Genomic DNA, 27,394 nt, shown 5'->3' with positions numbered 1-27,394 from the left:
AGAGGGAGAATTTTATGTTTCAGCAAATAATTCTTTAGGAATTTGTGACTGAGGGATCCCTAGGTGGCTCAGCAGTTTAGCACCTATCTTTGGCCCTGGGGCATGATCCTGGAGTCCCGGGATCAACTCCCATGTCGAGCTACCTGCATGGAGCCTGCTTCTCCCTCTGCCTGTGTCTTTGTCCTTCTCTCTCTATGTCTATCATGAATAAATAAATAAAATCTTAAATATATATATATATATATATATATTTTAAAAAAGGAATTTATGACTGAGATGAAACTAGGTTTTATAGAATGAATAGAATTACTGGAATCCAATCTCAGTTCTGTCACTTAAATTATTTTCAATAGAAAAAAACCAACATTTTGGGGCTTAGAAAAGCAAATGTAAATAGTAAACTAGTAATTTATTAACTTATTTTCTTAATAAGTATGTGCCTTTAGGCAAAATAGCCTTAATACTTTACCTTTATTTTTTATTTTATTTTTTTTAATTTTTTTATTTATTATTTATGATAGTCACAGAGAGAGAGAGAGAGAGAGAGAGGCAGAGACACAGGCAGAGGGAGAAGCAGGCTCCATGCACCGGGAGCCCGACGTGGGATTCGATCCTGGGTCTCCAGGATCGCGCCCTGGGCCAAAGGCAGGCGCCAAACCGTTGCGCCACCCAGGGATCCCAATACTTTACCTTTAAAATAATGATAATGCTGTAATTAACAGTCTATTATTAATGGTTCAGCATTTACTTTGTTAGGTCCCATATTAAGTGCTTTAAAAAAATTTTTATTATACCTATATAATATATGACCTACAAGGCTCATGGGTTTACACAACTTCTCAAGATCAGAAATGGAGCCCATCTCAAAAGTGAGTCTTAAACACTATCCAACTGATTCAATGTCAACATTACAATGCACACTTCTATTTTATAAGGTAAAACTTTTAATTCTTAACAGAAGTTGAACATTTGTTTTATCATAATTCTCTAGAACACAAATTCATTATCTAACCAGTTGGACATATTGACATTAGTGCTCATAATTTAGTTTATGGATTTAATTAACTTCAACTCCCTGGAAGGAAATTACTGATTGTGCAGTTATCTGTTTCCTATACATAGATGGTTTCAAGTTGAGCACCAAAAGTGATCATTTCCTAAAGTAGTTTCAAAGAAACACTTCCTATATTTACTGTGAAATGCTAAATAATCAGGCTTCAGACAAACCAGAGCTTCCTTAGGCTGCAAGAAAGTCTTTGAACCTAGTTAAACGACACTAGGAGAAATAGATCTTATTCTTAAAAAAATATTTTGAGGTACATAATTCTCTATTATGTTTTGATCTCATCAATATTTAAAAACTATTATAGAAGTTTCATCATGATACACATTTGTGTTTCTGGATCTTCTGTGTTTGGACAGGTGACCTGGTGGATAGATCAGAAGGAGGGATAAAGTTAACAACTGGAGGATCTCGGCCTACCTGGTTCTTACTCTTTCTGTGGCCTAGATAATGCATAGTTCAGGTACACACTGTGGCTTTGCTTTCTGCATCTAACATTTATACTAATTCCCTTCATATAAAGAGCAGTGATATTAACGGGTTAAATGATACCCGCACGTACATGAACATAAATACAAACACTAGGGGCACCTGGGTGGCTCAGTTGGTGGAGGATCTGTTTTCAGCTCAGGTCATGATCCTAGGATTCTGGGACTGAGCCCTGCAACAGGCTCCCTGCTCAGCACACAGTCTGCTTCTCCCTCTGCTCCACCCATTCGTGCATTTTTTTTCTCTCTCTCTCAAATGAATAAATAAAATCTTAAAAAAATTACAAATACAAATACTAGTCACAGTTTATGGATCTCTATTTTCTGGACAGTACTTTATTTGGGATTTGATATCTTAATCTTCACTGCATCTGTAGGAGGTTGGTACCATTATTATGCATATTTTTTCGCGGGGGAAATATGGAGGTTTTTAGAGAACTAAGGCATGCGTCCCAGGCATATGCTGTTACCATCTTAGGGAATATTGTTTCTATTTCAGTATTCAGGTAGATAGGCCCATTTTCTTCTTTTTCCTCACTTTGCTTTGTATATCTTCAAAACTCCCTTGTAGTATGAGAGACCAGCACTTCAAGGGAGCACAAGACATTTGAGAATGAGTACAATGTGCATTTCATGAACTATTCAGTTTCTTCCTGGTTGAGAATTTCCCCAATCTGTGAAATGGGAGAAAAGAATGGAACGACATTCTTTTAAATTTGCAGAAGGTCTGGTATCTATAGTCATTTTCCTACCAAAGCATACAGAAGCAGCCAAATTGGTTCACACACATAGATACAGACATGTGAACCTTTAAAATCTTTTTTTTTTTCCCTTTGTGTTAACTCTTTTTTTTTCTCTAAATTCACAACTAAAACATAATTTTCACTTCTCCCTTGCCTTCTTCTCACATTGATATTCTGTAACAAGGGATTTTTTTCCCAAGGCAAATTTCTATTTCTAGCATTACTGATCATACTTTTAAAGATTTCAGTTTGATCCAACTCCATTATAAAATATTTGCTGCTGCTAGGTGTGCTTGTTTCATTTTTTAAATAGTGAGACTCTTTTTTTCAATCATTGATGAAATTTCACATGTATTTTGGAGTTTGGAAACTATAGTAAAGAAGTAAGAAGGGGACTCCTAGTTTACACAAAGATAGCCCTGACTGATTAAATTTTTTTATCCATTATGAGCTATATTTACTTAGTTTAAAATATGTTAGTATAATAATTAAAAGTAGTCACATACTCTGCCCACAAGACATCATTCTCCAGAGGAAAGAATTTTCAACATTTTATCTGTATCTCTGGAATTTACACTCATATTTCTAAGTTAAAATCCACATATGGCTCTTTCTTGAGTTTTGAATTTCTGATAGATGATTTATCTTTTATAGTAGATGAGGGTTTGTGTTCAGAGACCACTTGCTTTCAATTAAACTCACAAGTACTTACGGTATGCCTATTCTGACCATATGGTTATGATATTTTGGTTAAATGAGATAGTATTAAGTATTTGTATCATATGGATTACATAAATATTGTTATAACGGAACAAAATACCAAAATACCATATTATAATTAAATTTGATTTCTTTTGAAACTTTTTATTTTAAAGATTTCATTTATTTATTCATGAGAGACACAGATAGAGAGGCAGAGACATAGGCAGAGGGAGAAGCAGGCTCCCCACAGGGAGCCTGATGTGGGACTTGATTCCGGGACTCCAGGATCACGCCCTGAGCTGAAGGCAGATGCTCAACCACTGAGCCACCCAGGCATCCCTCCTTTGAAACTTTTCTTAAATATCGAATTAAAAATTGTCTCTTTGGTTTGTTTTCTTCTCTATGTACCCATTGCTGATGCTCCACCAGCACTCGGACATGCTATAAAATTCCTCTTACTTGCCTAGAAGCAATGATATGCTACTAGCAATGAGCACATGCAGCATACTCAGGTCCTGTGTTCTAAATACCATTTTCTAGTAGAAGGAATCTGTATTCCTTAGAGAAATAACCAGCTCTAGAGCTGGGGTAGAGCAAATGGAAGATTAGCCTGGAGCATGTTTCACTATTAAAAATAGTGAAGTATTCTAAGGCAGAAGGGTAGTATCATATCAAAGAACACAAGAGATAACCCAAAAGGTCTAATAGCCAAAGCTAGAACAGGTTAAGTAGTATTGGATTATACCATGAAGCAAAAAGTTTATACAAATGAATTTATATGCTGATATGAATAAATAAATATGTAAATAAATGGGGAGAAGAGACACAACTTATTTACAGAAAAATTCAAAAAATATGTGGAGATATTTCTGCCCCCTCTTCAAGAGATAAACTTTAACTCCACTTGAATCATAAGAAAAATATCTGAGAAACTCAGATACTTCCTTGGCAGCACCCCTTAAGACTGTCACATGAAATACATACAAGGAAAGATTGAGAAACTGTCCAAATAAGAGGAGACTGGGACATACAACAACTCAATGCAGTGTGGTAGTGTGGATTGGATGTTAGAAGAAAAGGATATTAATGGAAAACCTGGTAAAATCTAATAAAAGTCTGGACTTCATGCATTCATAAAGCACTGTCAGTGTCTTAGTTTTGACAAATAGGCCATGGTAATTTAAGATGTTAACCATGTGGAAATTAAGTGAAAAATATATAGGAAATCTATGGACTATCTTTGGAAGCTCTTCTGTAAATCTAAAGTTATTCCTAAATATAAAGTTCATTTAAAGAAAAGAATACTTCTCACTAAGGCCAAACATATTAGGTAATCTATCAGGGCCTTTTTTCTTTCATACGAGATGTTTTTCTGGTGACCTTCATGTTCCTGGTCCCACGGAGACTGCTTGCCATCTTGGCCTGCTGTTCAGTTATCAACATGGCATTTCCCTCTCTTCATCATCGTGGGAATTCTCTTTACTTCTCTATTAAAACAGAACCATTATTTTCTGCCTCCTGGGTCCTTTTTCCATATGTCTCTAGCTACCATTTTTGGAGTAGCTGTCTTAAGTGCAGTATAAGAGAATCGAAATTTTTGCACATTTGTCAAAAAATGTCTTTATTCCACCTTACTACTTAACTAATATTTTGGAAGAAATTTTAGGATGGGTAACTTCTGAAAAAAATCAACACCCACCTTATTCCTATAGTTTTGCTTGTCATTTTAATTGTCCTCCATCCCTCCTTCTCATAATCATCATTATCACTGGAAGCATTTAAGATATCTTTAACAGAAACCTCATGTTTATGTGCCCCGGTGGGTGTCACTTTTTATTAGTTGTGGTGATAACTGTTGTATGTCTTACAGTTTAGAGAAATGTTATTTCAATTTTTTGAACAAATTTCTCCTTTCTATTTTCTTTGTACCTTTTTTTCTGGAACTTTAGTTGGGCAGCAATTAGACCTCCTAAATTAATTATCTAATTAAAAAATTTCTTTATTTTTTTCTTTCACACTGTTTTTTTTTTTTTTTTTGATTTCCCAGTTTTGTCTTCCAAAACTTCGACTGGAGGTTTGTCATATTTATATACCCAAGTCTCTTTCTTTTTATCTAATTGTCCTTTAAAAAAACAGCACCCTCTTCTTTTTTTCACAGAGCAATATATTCAAGAATATTAATTACGTATACATTTTTTGAAGTTAACTTCTATTTCCTGTGTTGTACCTATTTCTATGCATTTGTTTTTATATTTTGTTGTTTATTGCTAACATTTATGTTGAAGGCTTTCTTCAAGTGTTGAGCTATCTTTCATCATCTGTTTATATTTAAGATTGAAACATTAAAAACCAGAGAATCCGGTATTTGGGCAGAATTTGTTGGCTGTTGGACTTCACTGTTGGGTAATTAGGCAGGATCACCAATCTGTGGGGGATGTCCAAATATCATTATCTGTGTATCTTTTCTTTGGGGCTGATTGTTTCTCCAAAGAATGTTCTCTAGTTATAGGCTGGAGCAGTATAACCAGGCTGCTGGAGTCCTGGACTATGGAGGAGAAATCATAAATTTATATGTGTAAGTAGTCTTCTGTTTTCAGTATAAAATTGTGGTCCTATTCTCAGCTGTTACTAATGTCTCTATCCTTGTGTCCAGAGTCTAATTCATTCAAGTCCGAATATACCAAAGTTGAGAGAAATCTTGTGAACGGTTAGGGTTGGAAAGGAATTTAGGATGTTTAACTGCTCCTTTAAATTGATTTTCAGATACTTTTATTTTTAGTCTCACCATGATTTCCACATTCTGAAATATCTGGTGCTTGGAATCCATAAGTCTTCCTGGGATTCTGCTACATAAATGGCTGCTTCATGTTGGCATCCTTTCCTGAATGGGTTTCAACTTTCTCTTTTTTAGCTTTAAATTTCTCCTGTTTTAATAACTATTTACCTCTCATCCACTTGGTTTCCATGCTCCAAAAACTTGTTGATGTCTTTCCCTATTGTACAACTGCTTCTGTTAGTCCTGGAATTATTCTTTTCTTCTTTCCCTTTCCCTTCACCTTCCCCTCCCCCTCCTCCCCTCTCCTGTTCCTCCTCCCCCTCCCCTCCTATCTTCCTCCCTTCCCTTCCCCCCTTCCCCTCCTATTTGTCTTCCCTCCCCTCCCCCTCCCCCACCCTCCCTCCTTCCTTCCACTTCCTGTTCTCCCTCCTCCCCTCCCACCCATCCCCTCCTCCCTCCTTCCCTCCTCCTCCTCCTTCTTCTTTTTCTTCTTCTTCTTCTTCTTCTTCTTCTTCTTCTTCTTCTTCTTCTTCTTCTTCTTCTTCTTCTTCCTCTTCTTCTCTGTAAGTGGGCTTACAGGAGGGATGCATGCACTTAATCTACAATATTTACCACACATCCTCCTTCAGTTTTTATCTAGAAACTTTCACAAGTTCAGTTCCAATAGAACATGTTGTGGTAATGACAAAGTGTTGACAAATGTAATTAACTCAGGGCTTGTTCTTACTTTTTTGACTGCCTGAATCATGAAAGGGGAGAGGGACCAGTATCAAGCTATTTTATTTATGTAAATAAATATTTTACTAGAAAATGCCAAAGCTTAGTTTGTCTCCAATTTGAAAGGCAGAGTATTTACATCAAATTACTTGGTCTTTTGGAAAAGGCCTTCCTGTAATGAAAACGAATTTGATTAGGGTGAATGTGTGATTTGTACTGACATTTTTGAGATGTTCAGATTCTTGAATGTGAAATATAAAATGAGCTTTAGTAGGGGTGTGAGGCTAACAAATTTCAGCCAACTAGTTTGTTTACAGAAAGTTTATGGATTAAAAATAATTTTGCATGTCTCTAATGCTAGCTGACTTAAATTGTTATTCTCTTGAATCTTAAATTCAGAAGCGCACTGTAATAAGAAATTTCATTTTAAAAAAAAATTTATTTATTTATGATAGTCACAGAGAGAGAGAGAGAGAGGCAGAGACACAGGCAGAGGGAGAAGCAGGCTCCATGCACCGGGAGCCCTACGTGGGATTTGATCCCGGGTCTCCAGGATCGCGCCCTGGGCCAAAGGCAGGCGCCAAACCGCTGTGCCACCCAGGGATCCCAATAAGAAATTTCAAATAAACATTTGAGCTTCCCCAAGAAGTCTGATAAAAATGGGAATGAAAATACATAGGTGTTTTGGAGGCCTTTGTAGCATCAGATTATGGCATAGTACTCAGAAATGACTGTCCATATGGAGTATACACTCACTAAAAATGGGTGGAGTCCAGAGCAGATGATGGCATTGGTAATTGTAGGCAGGCCTATCAAACTTGCTTCCATCTTTTAAAGCACTGTAAGCAAGTACTATTAGATGCGAAGGACTGAAAACACCTTCTTCCTATCTTTGAAAAGAGTTCTCTTTCCTTTGTCCCTTCTCTTCCTGTGGGAACTGGCTCTGTAGGCTTTTCTGTGTTTTCCAAGAGGCACAGACGATATGTCATCCTGAGTTTCTTTCTTTCTTTCTTTCTTTCTTTCTTTCTTTCTTTCTTTCTTTCTTTCTTATTTATTTATTCATGAGAGACACACAGAGAGAGGCAGAGACATAGGCAGAGGGAGAAAGCAGGCTCCCTGTGGGGAGCCTGATGTGGGACTAGATCCTAGGATCTGGGATAACGACCTGAGCCAAAGGCAGATGCTCAACCACTGAGCCACCTAGGTGTCCCCTGAGTTTCTTCTTTAAGGCTTACCACATTTGAGGTTTCTACTGTGATTGGAGAAAACAATATAGGAGTAAAGAAGGCTTCATTCAATTGTAATTTTTAAAAATTGGTAAATGTGAGTTTCCCATCATCAAAGTGGCATTTGAGTTAATATTTTCTAAGTCAATCAACCTGTTTATATAAGCTCTCAGCTTGTATTATACTCCATTCTGCAAATCTGACTTTGGAGGAATATGAGCTTATTATGGTGTCATTTAAAGATCAGTCTTGTATCATACATCCCAATTAGAGTATTTTAATGACATTCCAATGTATATCTTTTGGTGAAGTTAGTAGTGTGTTTCATAAAAGTATGGAAATATTATTTTACTTTCTCCTCAGTAGACCTCAGCTACCACATGTGTCAACAACAAGAATCTTCAGATTACAGTATTTAAACCTAAGAGAAGTTAAATAATTCCTCTGTGGGCAAATGTAATATATATCACCATTAATAGATTTTACCCATGTCAAAAGTAGAATGTACATTTTTTAAAACCCCTTTAATAGTTAGTTTGATCCTGACAAAAGCATTTTCTTTCATTTCACTGTAGGACTACTAAGAGTCATCACACAAGATCTGTCTCCAACACACTAAAAATAGAAAGGAATAGAATATCAGGTAGGAAAAATATTTAAAATATATGTTACTTGGATATGCACTTTTAAATGACTCTCATTAAAATTTTCTTTGAAAATTGCTGGTTTTATAGCTAAATACATGAAGGATATCAGGCCACCTTTCTTTATTAATTCTTTACTAATGCTGTGTATTCTGGATTTGGTGGTATTCTTTATGTTAATTTGAATTTATAGTAATTTTTCATCAGCGTGTTATGTTACAGCTTGGGCAGTATGGTGACCTCACTGATGGATCAAACCAGAATATATAGATGGAAAGAGTAGTCAAGGAAATACAATCATTACTAACATCATTCAGTTTGGGGATAAATGTCCTTTATATGGTTCAAGAGAATCTCAGGCCAAAACCTTTTTTGAAAGTGCTATTGTTTATTTTTCTCTGGGGCACAAAATCAATGTGCTATTTCTCCATTTCAGACTGCTACATTAAAATGTCATGACATATGTGTTTAAAATGTAAAATCTATAAAAAAGAAAAAAAATCCACTTAATGTTGATGATATTTTACTTTTACCCTTTCTTCATGGTACAAAAAGTTGTCCTTTTTCTTTTATTCATGACTAAGTTTATATGTCATTTATTTACAGCTGCATATGGAGAATGCCCTCCTTTCTACTTGGGTGGGAAGGGGACTGAGCAATATTTTAGCAGGCAGGCTGGTTTGCAAGTTCTTAAAGTTGATTTTTCTTCCTCTATCTTCTGTAAGAGACTGCTTCATTTTATGCTTGAGCACTTGCTTTTTAGCTATTCAGATGTTTGAGGACATCTGTGTACAAAAATATAAAAAGTCTATTTATTATTTATTATGTATATTATATATATAGACTGATTCAAACAGATATATCTAAATAGCCATACTGAAACTAATATTAATTGCTGTTCCTTCTTCAACTGATGCCAGTCAAATGAAATGAGGTAATATTTGCCCTGGCTCATAAATGTGCCACCTGATGGTTCATAAGTAATCTAAGCTACAATGTCTTTCATATCGTCTCTATATTTCTTGCAGATTTGGGAGGCCGAGCTTTTAGTTTAATTTCCTTGGATTTAGCTCATTCATTTAAGAGCACGCAATGGATTACTGGGACGACACACTATTAAATATCTGGGCTGGAACAAGCCTTACATCTGAAGGTAGATGTTGATTAACAAAACTTGCCAGGGTTCAGGTCTTTTCTTAGATTTCCAAAACTAGTCACAATATTTGGTAGATTTTTTGTCTGAAAATGTGTGTCTGTAGGCTTAACTAAAAGGTCTTTGCCTTGAAATTTTAATTTTTAGGCTTGCTATTCCTATGATATTGTCTTCTAGGGATCCATGGCTATATTTATAAATATAATGTATGATATGAGAGTTTAAAAATATACTTTGGTGTTAAGGTCACTTTAATAAATTTTCTGAGTTCCAGGAGGATTTTAATATAGAATGGCTTTAGGATAAGTGAACCTGGGGTTGGCCATGGTAGTGGTACGAACTCTCATAGTCCATTATACCCATCAGCTGATCAAGAGTTGTTGACTATAAGGAGGTCATCTGAACTTTCTATTGTCCTAGCTTGGGGAGGCCAGTCTATTTGAGCGACTCAGGAGGACTTAGTATACAATGATACTGTATCATTCATTTTCTTGTTTGTTCCTCACCATGGAGATAGGTATAAAATGTCCCAATTTGTTTTCAAATCAGTAAGTCCCTTGTAATAGTTAGATAACTGTTCAATGTCCCTAATATAATAAATAGTGGCTAAAGTGGAAGAGTTTTTTTTATGACAATGTAGAGCAACATAATCAGTTCAAATGAAGTCAGTGGCCAACTGCTAGGGTGAGGAAAAAAGGGGAAGAAATAAGTTTTAAGATGAGCTCAGCGTGGAAAGCTCAACAGCGATTCCAATATAGGTTAAAAATACAGAGAAGATTAAAAAATTTCTGTGGGTGAGGGTGGGTTTCTCTAAGCGCTGAAATACAAAATAGAATTGTACAGGAAATGGAAAAGAGGGGAGATTGAAAGGAATAGATATAAGCTAGCCATCAAGAAATGCAGGCACACAATAAGAGAGTCAAGAAAGCAAAATGAAATAATGTAGCTAAGGGACTCAAAGGAAATAAGAAAAGTTTCTATAAATACATCCAAGAGAAAGAACAAAACGGAGAGAAAAACACTGTAAAGCAAAAATGTTAAGCAGGCAAAGACTCAAGAAATGACCACAAGCCTATCACATCTTTTATACTTCTCAGTTGTTGGTGAAATCTAGATTAAAAAAAAAAAAAAAAAAAAGAATAAAGAAGAAAATAGGGTATTTAAAAAATTATTTTGCATGTGTATGGAGATGAAGGAAGTTATTAATGGCAATAATAGCCAAAACTGTTAGGGCTAGGCAATAGCAATTGTGAAATAAAATGTTATGATGTACTCCTGCAAGTTAAAACTAAATGCTTTTGATTATTTTGAAAGAATTGCCTAGTTTGTTATAATCCCTACAAGCTTTCAGTAAAAACTTTTTAAGAAGAGAAAGGTGATATAATCTCATATAAATCTAGAAATAGGAGAATGAATCAGGGAATATGTCCCTTATTAATTAGAATTTTCACCCCAGAGTATATGATGCACTTGCAGTCATCAGTGAAATATGTTCTGCCTCACAATTATAATTTGATTTTAAGTTTCATTCTACCCCAAAACTTGTTAGGAATTTTTAGGTTTCAGATTTTGTTTTAGGGTCAAGATGTAAAAATTTATTTTGTAAACTTTTTTTCTTTTTTGAGCAGCGGTGATATTCATAGTCCAAATAGTGTTGCTAAGAAGTATATACTATGAAATAAACTGCAATTTAAAATATAAAGACAACATAATTTCTAGCATTGTGATGCAGTATTAAACTAATGAATTTTCCTTTTTGTACCGTGTTACTTCTGAGTGTGTTGAATTATCTCCAAGGTTCACATGGGGAAGATTTCTCTGTGGGTGGGGCCTCTATATCTACTCTAGTGTGTTTCACTTCATCCCTGAGTAAGTCCTTGTGCCTCACTCTCCTTTCATCATGTTTGCAGTAGACCTTATTCTTTCTTTTTAAAGTCAGCTTTCTTTCCCTGTGGTTATATGGTTAAATTGGTAGAATGGAGCATTTATAAAGGCTTTAAAATATCTCTTTGTATGGTATATGTTGTCAGTTTCTTAGTACTAGAGGGGATCCTTGGTAATGGTACAGTTTATTCAGTAATAAACTGAATCTGTAGGTTTTTCTGCTGTATGGAGATGACTGTTCCATTACCAGCAACAGAAAAAGAGATAAGACCAACACAGATGGAGTTAATAATTATATCAGAAATACATCTAGTTGCAACACAGATAGCTTCAAACCAGATAATTTAGAAATAGTTTGGATAATTACTAATTAGGTCGGCTGACAGCAGATTTTGAATTATTCATGAAAACCTGAAAGCAGAGGATAATTCATTCCTGCATACCTCTAAAACTAATTGGAAAGTTGTTTATTCTATTTTTCACTAGGTGATGTGCTGATAATTATTTCATACTTTATTTTTGAAAATTTTATTTTAGAAATATCTTCAAGTGACAAATAGAACAGATTGTTAAGAATGATCTTGTGCCTAAAAAATGATCTCAAAATGCTATATAGAAACCCACTTTAATTAATTGTCAGGCTCAAATCTGTGAACTCTCTGAATTCCCTTCTCAAAATATTAAGAAGATTTCTTTGGCAAGGGTTTTCAGCATTTTTTCCTGTAATTTATTTTATAATATTGATTTTTATCATTTAAAATATTGCTATTAGTTTATTTGATATGTATTATATCTATAGTGCTTCTTAGATTCATTTTCATTTTTTGCAAGTAGAGGGATATTCAGTATCAGCTTTCAGATCATGCCTTATATTTATAGATTATATGTTTTTATTTCATTATTAACCATAATTTGCTTGAGTAAATCTTTAGGAATAGAAAGACACAATTTTAGTGATTGAGAGTTTTCAGCTGACAGAGCCATTCAAACATTTATTGATTTAAACATTTAACCATTTTGTTTTTGAGCAACTAATATGTGGCATTTTGACTTTTAAAGGCAATGGAAATACATAGCTTTTTTGTTTTGTTGTTGTTTTGTTTTTTGCTTTTTTACAATTCAAAATCTAGTGGGAATGTGTGGTAAAGATGGTAGCTAGGAGCTTTTATTTAGAATATCTGTACCTCCTTTTCCCTCCATAATGTGAAGAAGTCCCTGGGAGGGAGGTGCCCAATGAAGACTGCATTTCCCAGCACCTTTAGCATCCAGGCACTGTCCGAGGACAAGATTTTGCCTATCCAATGTGAACAGAAGTGGTGTTTATTAGTTCTTGTTTGGGATTTGTGAATATACTTCCAACTTTTTAATCTGCTTATTGAACTTTGTGGATGGCGGGGCCATAAAAAGAAGAAGCCTAGATTCCCAATCACCACATGGAAAAAAGCCAACCAACTTTCAGGAAAAATGTGCTCGATCAGAGAACCATCCTTCCTAATGGCAGCCACCCCCACTAAAGACCGTAATGACAGTACAGCCCCAAGAAGACAGCCCACCAACCTCTATTTGTTAGAAGAAATGGCTAGACACAAAAAACCCTCTAGGCCTAACACTGAGCAACCTTTCCTCTTTTGAAATGCCCAGAAACTATTCACTTGTCCCCTCTAGCCAACCTGTCTGCCAAATATATCTGGAGACCAATTAGAGAGTCCTTGCTTCCAAAGATACCATTTAAAAAACATTTGTATTCTTCTTTAGAGTCTTTAAAATTTACTTTCGTTTCTTAGACCTTTGATCCTCTGATGAAATAAAAGTGATGGCACATGTGTGTGTTCTCTTGCCCAAGTTTATAAATAAATAGGCTTTGTTAATTTTGTCCCAGACCTAATTTAGTTTTTGACAGGATTTTTAGGAGTAAGATACAAACCTTTATTGTTAAGATGCTGACATTTTGGGTGATTTATCTCAGCAACTAGCATTAGCTTACTGGTACTGGATGATAGCAAACAAATTATAATTTTAATACTGTGTTAATTCAAGTGACAAGAAGGGGAAGAAGCTGTAGGAATATATTGGAGTGCCACCTAATGTACTCTTGGGTGTTGGGGGCAAGTAGCAGTCAGAAGAAGAAACTTGTAGGAAGCAAGATTTCAGTTGGAATGTGAAAGACAAGTAAGTGTTAGTCAGACCAAGAGGAGATGATGGGGGAAATCCTGAGAGAGAATGGAAGCAACATGCAAAAAGCAGAGATGGATGAAGGCACAGGGCATGTGCTCAGTGGTAATGGGAGTGAAGCATAAGGAAGATGCCATGATGGGCCTCTTATATGATGTTATTTTGAATTTTTAAGTTGTCAATCTAATAACCAATAATGGCAAGTTTAGTGGGTGTGGGCATGACAACAGTCAAGGACACCAGTCAGAAACCTGTGGCAAGAATTCATGTAGGAAATAAGGAAGGCCTAAGGAATAACCATGACTGGAACTGGGAGCTCTTGAAGAGGTAGAATTGAAAAGGCATAATGCCTGAAAGACTAAAGGAATGGGTGGTGACACCAAATTAGGAATTAGTAAATATAGATTAAAGGCACAGGGCATACCTAGGAGAGGAGAAAAGGTGCATTATTTAGTTTCAGATGTCTCCATGAGGAGGCATCACTGGACCATCTGAGACCTTTGTTTGGAAATCAAGAGAGGGGTCTCAGGTAGAGACATACATTTTAAAGTTGTCTGGGAACACATAGTAACTGAAGTTATGGAAGCAAATAAAGACCACGTGGGAAGAGGGTTAAAAGAGTGAATAATGAAGAGGACTGAGCCCAAATCATACAGGAGCTGCTAGGAAAAAGATCTCTTTGCATTAGGATGGGAAAGATCGGCCAGATATAAAGGAAAATAAGCATTGAAAAATTCTGTGAGGAGGTTACTTTGAGTAGAGACCTGGATGAGGTGAAATATATGAGAACTAATGGGAGGAACAGAGATCTTCATCCCTTCACCATGAACAGTTTCTTTGGAAGGCTGAAAGCAAAGGCACAGTGCAGCAAATTGAGGACTAAAAGGGAAATAAGGAGAAATAATAATAAGGGAAAGTTTTTGAAGGTGTTTGCCTGAGGAGGAAAAGAGAACTAGACACTAGGTGAATGGAGACTTAGAGAAGACTTAATTTAGTTTTGTTTTTAAGTGAAATCAGGGAGCATACTACCTTTGAAAAGCTTGGGGGGAATACATGGTAGAGAGGGAGGTTGGATGGTGCATGGCTGATGGAAAAAGCCGATAACGTTGTTGGTGGCAAATAGGAAGCTATAGCTCCAGCTACATTTTTTTCCCTGAAGAAGAAAAGAAAATAAGGATTAAATATCAGATGACATAGAGAATCACCCTAGGAAGCAACAGGATGATCCATATGTTTTATAGGCTTAATATCAACATTTCTTTTTAATTACAATGATTCCCTTAAGTCTTTCAGACCTTTCTACAGTGGATTTTCTAATCCTGCCTCAATAGCAAAGGTTGCCTCTTTGAATTTCTATGATCATAATATTGGATCCATTCAGAGCAGCGTGTTTTGCTGCAGTTTGGAACATTCAGATTTTTTAGACAATAGTGTTTCAGTAAAATTTTTGAGAAATGAACAGAATTAGAAGCCATAAATATTTTCTAGCATCAGTATGTAATGAAATTATAGAGTTAAATATGTTTTTTACTTTATAATATATTCTTAGAAAAATAATCTCTTACACATTTGTAGATAGTTTTTTGAAACTTTAATACACTGATGCTTTCATTCTGTTTCTTTTGTCTTTCTTAACATTTTGAAGATTTTTGCCATAAAAAAATCCCATTCTATTCAAAATTACCTTGTCTTTTCACATTTTCCATGATAGCTCTGCCTTTATTATAATTTCTAATTAGAAGATCCTCCCTATATTTTTATTCCATTCTATTTTCCCATAATCTTGAAACTCCATTTAAGTTTTCTTACTCTATATGCTTCAGTAACATTTTGGGCTAATGGTATTTCTCTCTTTCTCAGGATTGTAGAGTTGTTATTATGTGTTAAAAGTATTTCAGCCTTGAACTGAATTCTGTCTCATTTCACGTGTAAATTCTGTCTTCCCTATAACATGTCAAGAAGCTTGAAGGTTTCCTTTCCTTTCTTCTGGTAACATAACCTACTGCTTCCTTTACAAACTGTTCCTCTGCTACTTGATGGCCTCTCAGCCTCATGGCCCTACAATCTCCCCCAAGCATGAATCTTCAAAGCCAGCAACAACAGATCTTGTCTTCATGCAACATCACTCTTCCTCCTTTTCTGTTGTTATAGTTCTCTCTGACTGTAATTGGAAAAGATATATGTGATTAGATTGGGCCCATCTGGATAATCTGCCCATCTTAAGGTTCTAACCTCAAGCATATCTGTAAACTGGTTTTTACTAGGTAACATATTCTTAGGTCCTTATGAATCATTTTGGGGGTGATTGTTCTTCCTGCCACACCATCAGATAGGGAAGTTTGTCTGAGAGACAGAGATTGATCATTCATTTAGTCAACAAATATTTATTCAGCAGTTTATATATGATAAGCACTGTCTAAAAACTTGGGATATATCAGTGAAAAAAACAGACCAATATCCCCGATTTTGCTGATTATTCATTCGAGTGCCATTCATTAAAGACAGGATCAAATCTCACCTCACTGGAAACCCTGCGATGGGGGGAACACAGGACTAGCTGGGGACAAGGCAGGAGCTTGGGCCAGCACATTCACAACTTCTTCAAACAGGCAGAGGGACATTCCTGTATGGACTCAACTGCCTCGATGTTCATACTTTGCTAAGGGCAGAAGGCAATCTTAGCCTGACCCCCAGGATCCTGTAAGTCTACTTTAACATAGAAAAATTCCTTTAGAAATTTCCTTTTTCTCTAAATCCCCAAGTTACATGTTGGCAATCATCCCCCAAGCAGATGGCCCACCGATACACATCTGAAGGGTCTCATGACTCACAGTTTATTAGGTGATAATAAGTGACTTTTCCCAACAATAGCTAGCCCCCAAGGTCCTGGAAACCTTGCTTCCAAAATTCCTTAGCACTCTATCCTCAAACCCCTCCCAACTCCCAGGTATATAGTCCACCACCCCTCACAGCTCTTCCTGCCCCTGGGGTCTTGTCCTCATGCTTTAATAAAACCACCATTTTGCACCGAAGACATCTCAAGAATTCTTTCTTGGTCATCAGCTCTGGACCTCTCCTATATTACAAAACTTCATCATCTGGGCTTTCCAGTTTTGTGTTGCTAAGTTCTCAATTTTGTTTAAATGAGTTCGGGTAGGGTTTTATCACTTGGATCTAAATGATCCTGTCTAATACAAGCAGTAATAGACTTAAAACAATATTTAATTATGTGTAATACAGTACTATTCCCCCTTTATTAATTGTACCTAGCAACAATGTAAGAATATCCATCAATTTTCAAAATCAGAAGACTATCCAATAATTTTTCCTTTGGTCATTCAAAAATATTTACTGAATAGCCACTGGTTCCAGGATGAAATAAATCCACATTTGACTAATTTCACACAGCTTAGAGTGTGTTAGATGACAGATATTGACCTACTGAATACACACATATGTAGGTATAGATACAAGATTTCAAATCATGATATTGCCATAAGAAAAGTTTCATGAATGAAAAAAATAGCAAGCCACAGAATGCCATGAGAGAGATTAGTATGGGCTGGCTTTCAAATGAGTAGAGAGCTGGTTGAGTCAGAGTTGACTTGATAGATGATTTTCATTTGTAAATGAAATGTAAACTTCTGAGGTGTTTCAAGATAAGGTGTGCAGTTGAGGATCTCCAAATTAGCATCAACAATAAAGTCAGATTCAGCCCCTATCATTCTATGGCATTTATCTTTCAAATTCTAAAGATGATAGATAATACATCGACTCTCATTAAAGATAGATTTGTGTGCTTCCTAAAATGTGAGTCAAAAGCAGTCTTTTTTTGTCAAGTTGCTTTATCCTTTTACTTACCTTAAGAATTGTATACTCAAATTTTTCTATCTTAGACATAGATTCATAACTTGTCAAACAATGTTAATAAAAAGTCAAAGATGATCAAGGCAAAAATACCTATAGACAGCATTTTCAATGACTAAATGAATTTGAACGACTTAATAATTAGCACAGTGTTTGATAGAACTAACAGTGGATTAAAAAACTAAGAAACCCCAAGTTCTAATCTCTTTTCTGCTTATGACTCATTTCACTTATCTGGGTTTCAGTATTTCATCTGTAATGAACTTGTTTTCTTTCTAAATTTTCTTGCAACTTAAACATTATTTATGCCTTTACTCCAGTAAAGTACCCAAACATAGGAAGGAGAGACCTTCTCTTAATGTTGCATGAGTTTTTGGTGTTTTGGCAAAAGACAAAGATAACATCGCAAAATAACTGAATCAAAGTTATTTGATAATAAAAAGTTTACTGGCTGGTTTCTTTCATCATCATGTGGATTGAGCCAGGGATGATGCTGGTAGCACTGGAATACCAAGAAATTTACATTCTAGGACCTTTAAAACAAAGAGCCTTCCTTATCTCAAGTGCTTTGAACTTGGCCACAGTCAGGGTTTATAAGGTCGTTCAAAAGTTCTGAAGCCAAATTGAAACTCTGAAGTTCTCATAGGCATTTAGTTTCTATCATTCAAATAGCACTTCCCTTGGGCTGTTTATCATTATAGCTTTGGTTATTTTTTTTACCTTTGTTAGATCTGTTTCTAATATATATTTATGTCTTTTGAGATACCACTGAAAAATATCTTGTATTTTATGGGCATTTGATAAACATTTGTTAAAAATATAGATTTTTTTTTTTTGAAAATATAAGATCTTAAAATGAGTTCCCTTGTTCCCTGGAGGGGCGTCTGGCTGGCTCAGTAGGAAGAATATGTGACTCTTGATCTTGAAGTCATCAGTTGGAGCCCCAAATTGGGTATAGGGGTTACTAAAAAAATAAGCTCAAGAAAAAATAAGTTCACTTGAAAAAAAAATCAAGGGATAAAATTCAAGAGTATGACACACCAGAAGAGCCTTTTATTTGAAAATATATAAAGTATCCTCAAAATCTCAATATTATGGAACAGTGGCAGAAAAAAATATTTGAAAGCATCAGTGCCACATTCTTTCATTTGAGTTCTTAAAAGATTCCATCCTTACTGAAAGTTAATTTAAATATCTGAGGTGCATACATAATCCTACCATTGTAACTGAACCAATGTGAGTTTGCTCCTTGGTGAATCAGAAACTGTACCAGGTTGAATTGTAGCACAAAGAAAGGTTTATTTGCAGTGAATTAATGAGATCACAAGGAATGAATTCCAAAGCTGTGACTCCTCAGCAAGAATGGAGGGTTGTTTGTTTCTTTGTTGTTTTTTTTGTTTTTTTTTTTTTAAATTTAGGGTTAGGATGAATATTTAGATAGGAATATTTAGAGAGGGGATGAATATTTAGATAGATATTTGTCATCAGATGTAGAAGTAGGTATAAGGCTGTGCATACACGTCAGGGAAACATGCCCATGCCTACATTGCATATTATGTAAATGAGGCTGAGACTCCTTGGGTAGAGACTTGAGTATTATAAATACCTTGAGGGAAAGGTTTTTGTCTGTCATCAGAGATGTCACTCCATGGTCCATCTGCACAGTCATTAGGTTTTCTGCTCAAACTGGTCTGGGTGGTCTGAGTCATCTGGGTCAACTGGGGGAGGGGTGGTTTCACTTTCCATTTGCTTGAGTTAAGAGATAAACTGGAACAAAGAGCTTGAGGAAAAATGTGGGACAAAGGTTGGAGAGTTCAAGCAGGTGGGCAGTAAAGGTCAGGTCTTGGGGTCTAGCCGGTGACAGTATGTCACATGGTTTCTTCTCTTGCTAAAAGTGACAATACCAGAGCATAAGTATGATGCCAGAGAGGAGCAAGAATTCAGGTATCCTCTCTTAGGTATCCTCGTTATGAATGTTTTGAATAGCATTTTCCAAGTTGCAAAATGGAAACAGATCTCTGTGTTCCCCGCTGCCTGCCCTGCAACCAAATCCTCCATGGAAGTAATTGTCAGGTGGACTACAGTCTCATTTTATTTCATCAGGGCTGCTCACACCAGGCTAGATAATGTGTAATATCTCTGTATTTGGTGAAGTGTATCGTTTAGTGATGGACACAACAGAAAGACCCTCTGGCCTCATTACGATTATGTATCCCGACAAAGTAAACATCACATCTCCTTGTCAAGTGTCTATAGCCTTGTGCATGCTTGGTAAACATTATCCACGGCTCTCTATGCTTTAGTTTGAATGTGGGATACATTTCTTTTGCGAGGCAGTAGTAATATCTGCTCTTATACACAGAATCTGTCCCTTACTCTTTAGCTATGGCATTTGTCAAGAGAGTGACTGAGGTGGAAGTGATAAATAGGGCCATGACAGCTCACACATGCTCTTCATTCAGATAGGGAGCTCACTCAGCCTTTCTGCTGTTGGAATCTCACACCATCTGTTCAGGCTTGTTTGCTGGATAGCACTAAGTACATGTTCTGTGACCTCTCCCTAGTTATCATACACCTTGAGAGGACTGGCCCAGAGAAAAGAGTGTGTGCTTTTCCTCCATGAATATAAATGGCTCAGAAAGAAACCTACTGTTTCTAAACATAAACCTTTTTTTTTTTTTTTTTTTTTACAGAAATGTCTCCTCACAACTATAGGGTTGGACATTGGTTGCATTGTGCGGTTACCTTTGGTGAGGTGAATGTTTGGGATGTATCTCTAATGGATTGTTTTTCTTGTCAGTGGCCTAAATGTGAAGTTGTCTCTATGAGGTTATTAAGGGGCACTGCCAAGTTTCTCCCTGTGGCCAGATCTTGACTTCCTCTTAAAGCTGGCAGCAAGGGGGTAGGAGTTAAAAGGATGAGCTTTTACATCAGTGAAAAAGAGTTTCAGCCCTGCTATTTACTAACTGTGATTTGAGCAAGTTGCTTCAAGTCTTTGTGCCTTAGTTTCTTCATCTTTAAACTAAGAATACCTCCGTAGAGATGTCACAATGATTAGAGTGAGGTAACCAAGTGTAAAATGCTTCACATAGTGCCTGGTGCCCCATGAATTCTAAATAAATCATAGCTTTTCTCATGATTGCTGGTATTCTTACGCAGGACATTTTCAGTGTCTGGGTGCAAAAATTATTCACACCAGTATAAAGCCCTCCTCATTTTTCTGTTTGTAAGTCCAGAGAATTTTACCCAAATGTAGAACATTTTGCTCACACATTTAAAACTTAGTCTCGGGCAGCCTGGGTGGCTCAGTGGTTTAGCACCGCCTTCAGCCCAGGGTGTGATCCTGGAGATCCGGGATCGAGTCCCACATCGGGCTCCCTGCATGGAGCCTGCTTCTCCCTCTGCCTGTGTCTCTGCCTCTCTCTCTCTCTCTCTCTCTCTCTGTGCCTTTCATGAATAAATAAATAAAATGTTTTAAAAAAATAAATAAATAAATAAATAAAATAAAACTTAGTCTCATTTATTTTCTGTTTGAGAATCACCTGTATGTACTTGTCTAGATTTTATGCATTGTTTCCCATTCTTTTTAGGGGTGCTAGTTCAATAGGCATTATTGAGGAATTTCCCAAAAGAATAGGTGAAAATTGAGAGGCTAAAATTATTCATTCCAGATTATTTAGTGTGGAATCTTAAAACTGATATAACATTTGTGGACACAATCTTATAATCAATTAGTAACATGTTTTGAATAATGTCTCTTCATTTTCTTCCCTTGCTTCCATCTTTCCTGAACACATTTACTACCAGATGGCTTTAGGATGTTTTTAGCCTATTGAACAGACTGGACCACATTCTGCTCCTGGAGGGCTGTTACCCACGTGTAGGTGGTTCATGAAACAGAAGAGGAGAGTAATACATTGTGATAAAACAATTTTATATTCAAGGCAAAGAATATGTCTTAATTTATTTGCATTCATTAAATTGACATTCTTCCAAATAGACACATTTCAGTTGAAGGATTAGGCTATGGATCTTATAAATGTGTTTCTTCATATGCCCCCCCCCCAGACTTCTCTAGAAATGCTTCCATTTTGATGAAATAGAAGAAAGAATTAGCAATACTTGCATTCAATGCAAGCATTTCATGTAGTCTCTGGCACATCTTTAGAGGCAGAAAGCTTAAACATATTGTATACATCAAGCTGACTGTCCTCACTATGTTAAGGGAAAAAAAAACGCAATTATTTTGAAAGTCACAGTTCTATGTAAAATATTGCTTCAAGAAGTTCTTTGGCTTTGAAGTGTTGTCTAAACCTTTGCATCTTTATGAGGTCATATTTTTCAGACTGAATTTTAAAACATATCTAATATATGTATGTACACATGTCAAGGCAGAGGGATGCTTTGTATATGAATTTAATTAAGCAATAGGCCACTTTGGGACTTGTTTTATGGAGCCATTTGTTTCATGTGAGTTCAACTGCCCAAGCTACCGTGCAATAATGGTCTCATAAAATTATACTCTGGAGGGTCTTATTTCTACTATAATGTGCTTTTACTTAAAATTTAGTTTAATAGCAACATTTTCCCTTGTATATCAACTGCATACAAGTAATAGTTATCAGAAGATTTAATGGTTAAAGAGTTCTTGGTTTTCAATATTTACTACTAGAAATTGTTCATTCAAAAAGAAAATAACGAGGAAGGAAAAGGAAAAAGGAAAAAAGTGTACATATCACATTAGTAATAATCTTTGGATTTGCTATCTAATTATCTTTTGAAATACTCTCATTTAACTCACTTGGGGGTATTTTTGCCCTCAGCATGTTCATTGCATATATATGCTTGATCCCAGCTTAGCCTTCTCTGAAACAATGCACTATTTGTAGCAGTATTTCCTGGTGTGTGCCAGAAGATGGGCTCTTTATTAGAAGAACTACAGTAATCAACCGAGACCTAATTCTAGTTTTCAGTAAGCTTGCAGTTTAGTAAGAAAGAATCTTTAGCAAGATTTGTCAATGAAGGTTTGTAAAGTACATGCAATTTACAGCAATGTGTACTGGATATATTTTCAAACCATGTATTGGTATGCAACAAATATATCATTCTTTGTTTTTCTACAGCTGAACTTAGTTTCTATCTTGAGCAAGACTCCCTTAGATTTAGGCAAGAGTGATCCTTGCCCTGAGCCCTGTACTCTAGAAGACCTTAAATGTCTTATATGCAGCTATACATCCATTAATAAAAAAACACGTAGATTTTTCTTTCACTTGGAATTTAACACTCAGTGCTTGTACCCCTATTATCCCAAACATCTTCTCTCTTGACTAGTGTTATTCCTGCCCCTGGGTAATATTTTTCTTCATTTCTTGCAAAGGCAACTGTATCCAAATGCTATAAAAGCTGTGGGCTGTGCCACAGATGACATTGGAAACAGGCATTAGCTTCAGTAGGAGGGGAGGATCAGAGCAGGGGAAGGATTTGGGTAAGAGAAAAGGTAAATTAATTGATCTGTCAAATGCTCATCTAAACCCAACAGATTCTTGCAAAATATAGTATCATTTCTCAGTAGTGCTGAGCATTTATTTTCTTATTACTTTTCACCTTCTAATCGTGTTTCCAAAGACACTCACATATAGCAGGTATTCACAATATGTTGCAAAGCTTATAATATTTTACAGGGTTAAATAATTCATATTTCTCTTAAATTTATATTTACTTATGTTTAGATATAACATTCATGAAGCATAACACTGATTGTTGCTTTACATTGGTAACTTGACAGAAATTAAAGGCAAATTGTGATGCATTGTATTTTTATAAAATATTTGATAAGATTTAATCAACTTTTTTAAAATTAAAATTTTTGGACTTATTTAAATAATTTTTATTTAAAACTGACATTCCTAACTACTTTTTTAAAAAATATTTTATTTATTTATTTATTCATGATTGACACAGAAAGAGAGGCAGAAACCCAGGCGAGGGGGGAGAAGCAAGCTTCTTGCAAGAAGCCGGATGCGGGACTCAATCCCAGGAATCTGGGTGATTAGGCCCTGAGTCAAAGGCAGACGCTCAACTGCTGAGCCACCCAGGCATCCCACTACTTCTTAATAGTTCTTTTGAAATTACTTAAAAATACGTTTAGGGAAAATATAATTTTAGGGATAACATGAAAAATATTTTCATATGCATTTCATTATGAGTGAAAATATATTCATATTTGTCTACATTTAGTTACAGTTTAATTTTTAACAATTTTTTTAAAAAGATTTTATTTATTTCTTTGACAGAGCACAAGCAGGAGGAGTGGCAGAGGGAGAGAAAGAAGCAGATTCCCCACTGAGCAGGGAGCCTGATGAGGGGCTCTATCATGGGACCCTTAGATCATGATCTGAACTGAAGGCAGACACTTACCCAACTGAGCCACCCAGGTGCTCCTATTTTTTAAGAATTTAAGTCATTGAGAATGAGTAAAGTTGATGTTATGGTAGAAATATAAAATAGAAAAAAAATACTTAGGAAAATCTAAGAAAGCAAAAATTCTAAAAGGAAATTAAAAAAAAATCCTCAAAGAGGTGGTCTGCTTAAATTTTTAAAGCCTGGAAAAAAAATTAGAGTGAGCAGGTAACTGCCCATTTATTTATTGTAATTTATTGTAAAATTTATTAATAAGTCAAAGAGACAATGGGAAACACACCTCTGTGACCCTGGAAAATGTACTTAAACTTGTTATGACTCAGTTTTTCTTCTGTAAAATGAGAATAATAAAATGCTTACCTCAAAGGTTGCTGTATGGATTGAACTAAAATATGTGTCAATTATTAGAACTGGGGGATCACTGGGTGGCTCAGCATTTAGTGCCTGCCTTCAGCCCAGGGCATGATCCTGGGGTCCCAGGATCGAGTCCCACGTTGGGCTCCCTGCATGGAGCCTGCATCTCCCTCTGCCTGTGTCTCTGCCTCTCTCTCTGTGTCTCTCATGAATGAATAAATAAAATCTTTAAAAAAAAAAGTTATTAGAACTGTGCCTGACACAGCGTGCTCTAAAAGTTTTTCATAAGTATTAACACTTTGGGAAGGGTAGATGTGAAATGTGTAGAGTTAAAGACCAGATGAAAGGAAATAGTATATAGGAGGTTTTCTATTTATTTTTTAAATTAAAAAAATTAATTAGGCTCATGCCCAACATGGAGCCAATGGGGGGCTCTAACTCATGACTCCAAGATCAAGACCAGAGTTGAGCTCAAGAATCCATGCTTAACTGACTGAACCACTGGATGGCCCAATGTTTATTTTTATTTGTGTCTCTTATTTGACTATATTTTGGATTCCATGTATAGGAAGGAGCTAATGAAATGAGAAAGGTTGCCAATACAAAACAATTGGATAGTGGTTGGAGCAGGACTCTGGAGATAGTAGGAAAGAATGGGAGAGAAAGCATTTATGAAAAAAATGCCTTGGGAAAGAGAAGTAATGCTTTTACCTCTGACATGGGGGTGAAGGTGATGGTGATGGTGAGGAAGGAACGTTACTCCTCTATGTAATGTGAAGTTGAGATTGAGTCAGGTGGAGTCTAGCCCATATAGTAATAGGAGGAGATAAGGAAAAGAGAGCTATCCTGGACCATCTAAAAAGATTGATTCATGATGGCCAGGACTTGTTAGCAGCATCAGTTGCCATATTGACATGGCTGAGCTTTCAGAAGTCTGGCAGGAGAGGAGAGCATGCAGATATTTAGATTCAGTTAAGTAATCATTTTTGAAGATGTTGAACTAGAAACATATTAGGGTAAAGAAATTAAGAGTGCTGGCAGGAGGTTGGTTAAATTGATACACAGATTGAGGATGGACAGGTAAGGAAATAAGATTAGAAATAAGGTGATAGATAGGGCCAAAAAAAAGGGACAAAAGAATCAAGCAAGTTATTTTGAGGTCAAAGAACATACATAGTATAGTGGGCATGAGAGAAAGAATCAGTTTGTCAGATAGGGGATGACGAGTTTCTGGTTTCGGAAGTGCAATAATTCTCACAGAGGCTCTTTTTGAGACTTCTTAGAGAACTGTATAAAGAAGTAGAGAAATCTTGCCCCCTAAAGTGAAACAAAACAAAAACAGTAGGGAGTTGTCCTTCAGTCATTCCTATTAATTATAAAAATTAAGCCTTTCAACTGGGTGCTTCCTTCTAATGTATGTTAAAGAAAATGAGTAATGGAGGATGCACTACCAATGCAGCTTGCTCTTACACCTTTGAGGTGAGTGACTCTCCAAGTCCCCAGGAGCACTGAATGTAGTTAACGAAGAGGTGTTCTTCACTTGACTTGAATCACTCATCCAGAAGCTTCAGGAAGTGCTTTCTATCTTGACAATGTAACAATGCTCATTTGCAAACAAGTAGGTAAGTTAAATAGCATCAATTAAACGCAGAGCTTGAAGCCATGGCCTCTGGAAAAAGACTACTTTCCTTACAGAATTCTCTGTGCCTCGGATTGTGAAATAAAGGAAATAATAGTACAGGTCTTAGAAGGTTGCAATGAGGGCTTAATGAGTTAGTATTTGTTAAAGCATTTAGGTGAGTGCCAGGCACGCGGCAAGACAATATAAATGTATCACACAAAGAGGTTTAATAATAGTAAAAAAGAATATCAGCAAGTATCCGTTGCAAAAATAACTGGAGTAACTAAAGGTCATATGCATAGTTCTCTGATCTCTTAGGGTCCCATAATATTTTGCACAACACTCAACTGCCCCAAAGAATATGACTTCAAGTTACCATAGGTCATTAGAGGACTTTTCTGAGTCCGGAGTCCTGAAGGCCATAATGCGGGACTCTCCCAGCAGATTTATCTTATTGTCCCCTTCAGCCATGACTCCACAGTGTGCTCAGTATTTGCTTGGTCAACATTATTTAATAGGGTCTGTTCAGCTTGTTGGGCATCAGAATGATGCGCATTCTGTGAAGAGCTCTTGGTACACTAATAATTATTTCATTCACTTTCATAACCTTCCAGCTATAGCTGCATTTCTGTTCATTTTACCATCTCATTTTTTAGTCAGGCATTTTCTATGTAAAGTATCTTCACTCTCTGACCACCCAATGATTCATTAAGCCATTGTAATTTTTGTTTCCTCCCTCATCATGTCCGCGAATCTGTTCTTTTCATGATCACCAATATCGCCATACTGAATTTCTATCCTTTTATCTAACCTCTCAGAAAAAAATGATGCAATAGCCCATTTCCTCTTTATATATATATAAAACATTAGTTCCTCTTAGTTTCCAGCATACTCTTTTGGTTTTCATCTTTTTTCTTCAACTTCTTCTCAGTATCCCTTACAGGATTACTCTTCTATCCAAACTCTGTGAAGCCCATAGCTCTCTTCTGTGTCCCTTTCCTTTATAGATATCCTTTCTAAGTAAATTCTTTCTTTTCATGGCTTTACATGCGTCCCTTGAATTCATAATTTTCAAATTTATTTCTCATGCCCAAAGTACTTTTTGGATCCCTTAGGGTTAAGAGAGAAAAGACTCAAGGTAGAGAACTTTCCATTTTGTGGGCAATGAATAGATTTTCATCTTCCTAATGGTGACTGGCTGTCCTAGACACTTTCATCATTTCCCTACCACATAAGAAGGAATATTCAATTTCCTGGAGACAATTTAGGGTTACCTGACATATCAGAGGAGACAATTAAAAATGAATTTTGTAACAAACTTTTGCTTTCAGCCCAGATTTCCTGCTGAGACATCTGTCAAAGGAAGAATAGGAGCTAAGTCGTATAAAATCTCTTTTCTTTTGAGGTCAGTTACAAAGTCTATGCAAGATGATATTGACTTCCTGTCAGACTGATTTCTGGAACCTCCAAATAAAGGTATCCTAAAGTATTCAAAAATTTAGAGAGATCTTGTGCTTTATTGCTTGAGAGGTGCTTGCTCGGTAGAGAGGTGTCAATGAAGTTT

General features: G+C 36.1%; 1 long non-coding RNA gene across 1 annotated transcript in view; it reads left to right on the top strand.

Annotated features, from left to right (window-relative positions):
• Window positions 1-603: 603 nt before the first annotated feature.
• The window catches only part of LOC140603505 (uncharacterized), a 56,071-nt gene continuing 29,280 nt past the window's right edge, over window positions 604-27,394 (top strand). The window contains exons 1-3 of the long non-coding RNA XR_012006493.1: window positions 604-1,526; window positions 8,291-8,358; window positions 9,388-9,512. This is a non-coding gene — a long non-coding RNA (uncharacterized lncRNA). The remainder of the gene's footprint in view (window positions 1,527-8,290; window positions 8,359-9,387; window positions 9,513-27,394) is intronic.

The sequence above is a fragment of the Canis lupus genome, chromosome 14 (assembly GCF_048164855.1).
Source record: "Canis lupus baileyi chromosome 14, mCanLup2.hap1, whole genome shotgun sequence".
NCBI lineage: Eukaryota > Metazoa > Chordata > Mammalia > Carnivora > Canidae > Canis > Canis lupus.
The sequence above is the reverse complement of the archived record's forward strand: the minus strand, read 5'-3'. Positions and strand labels throughout refer to the sequence as shown.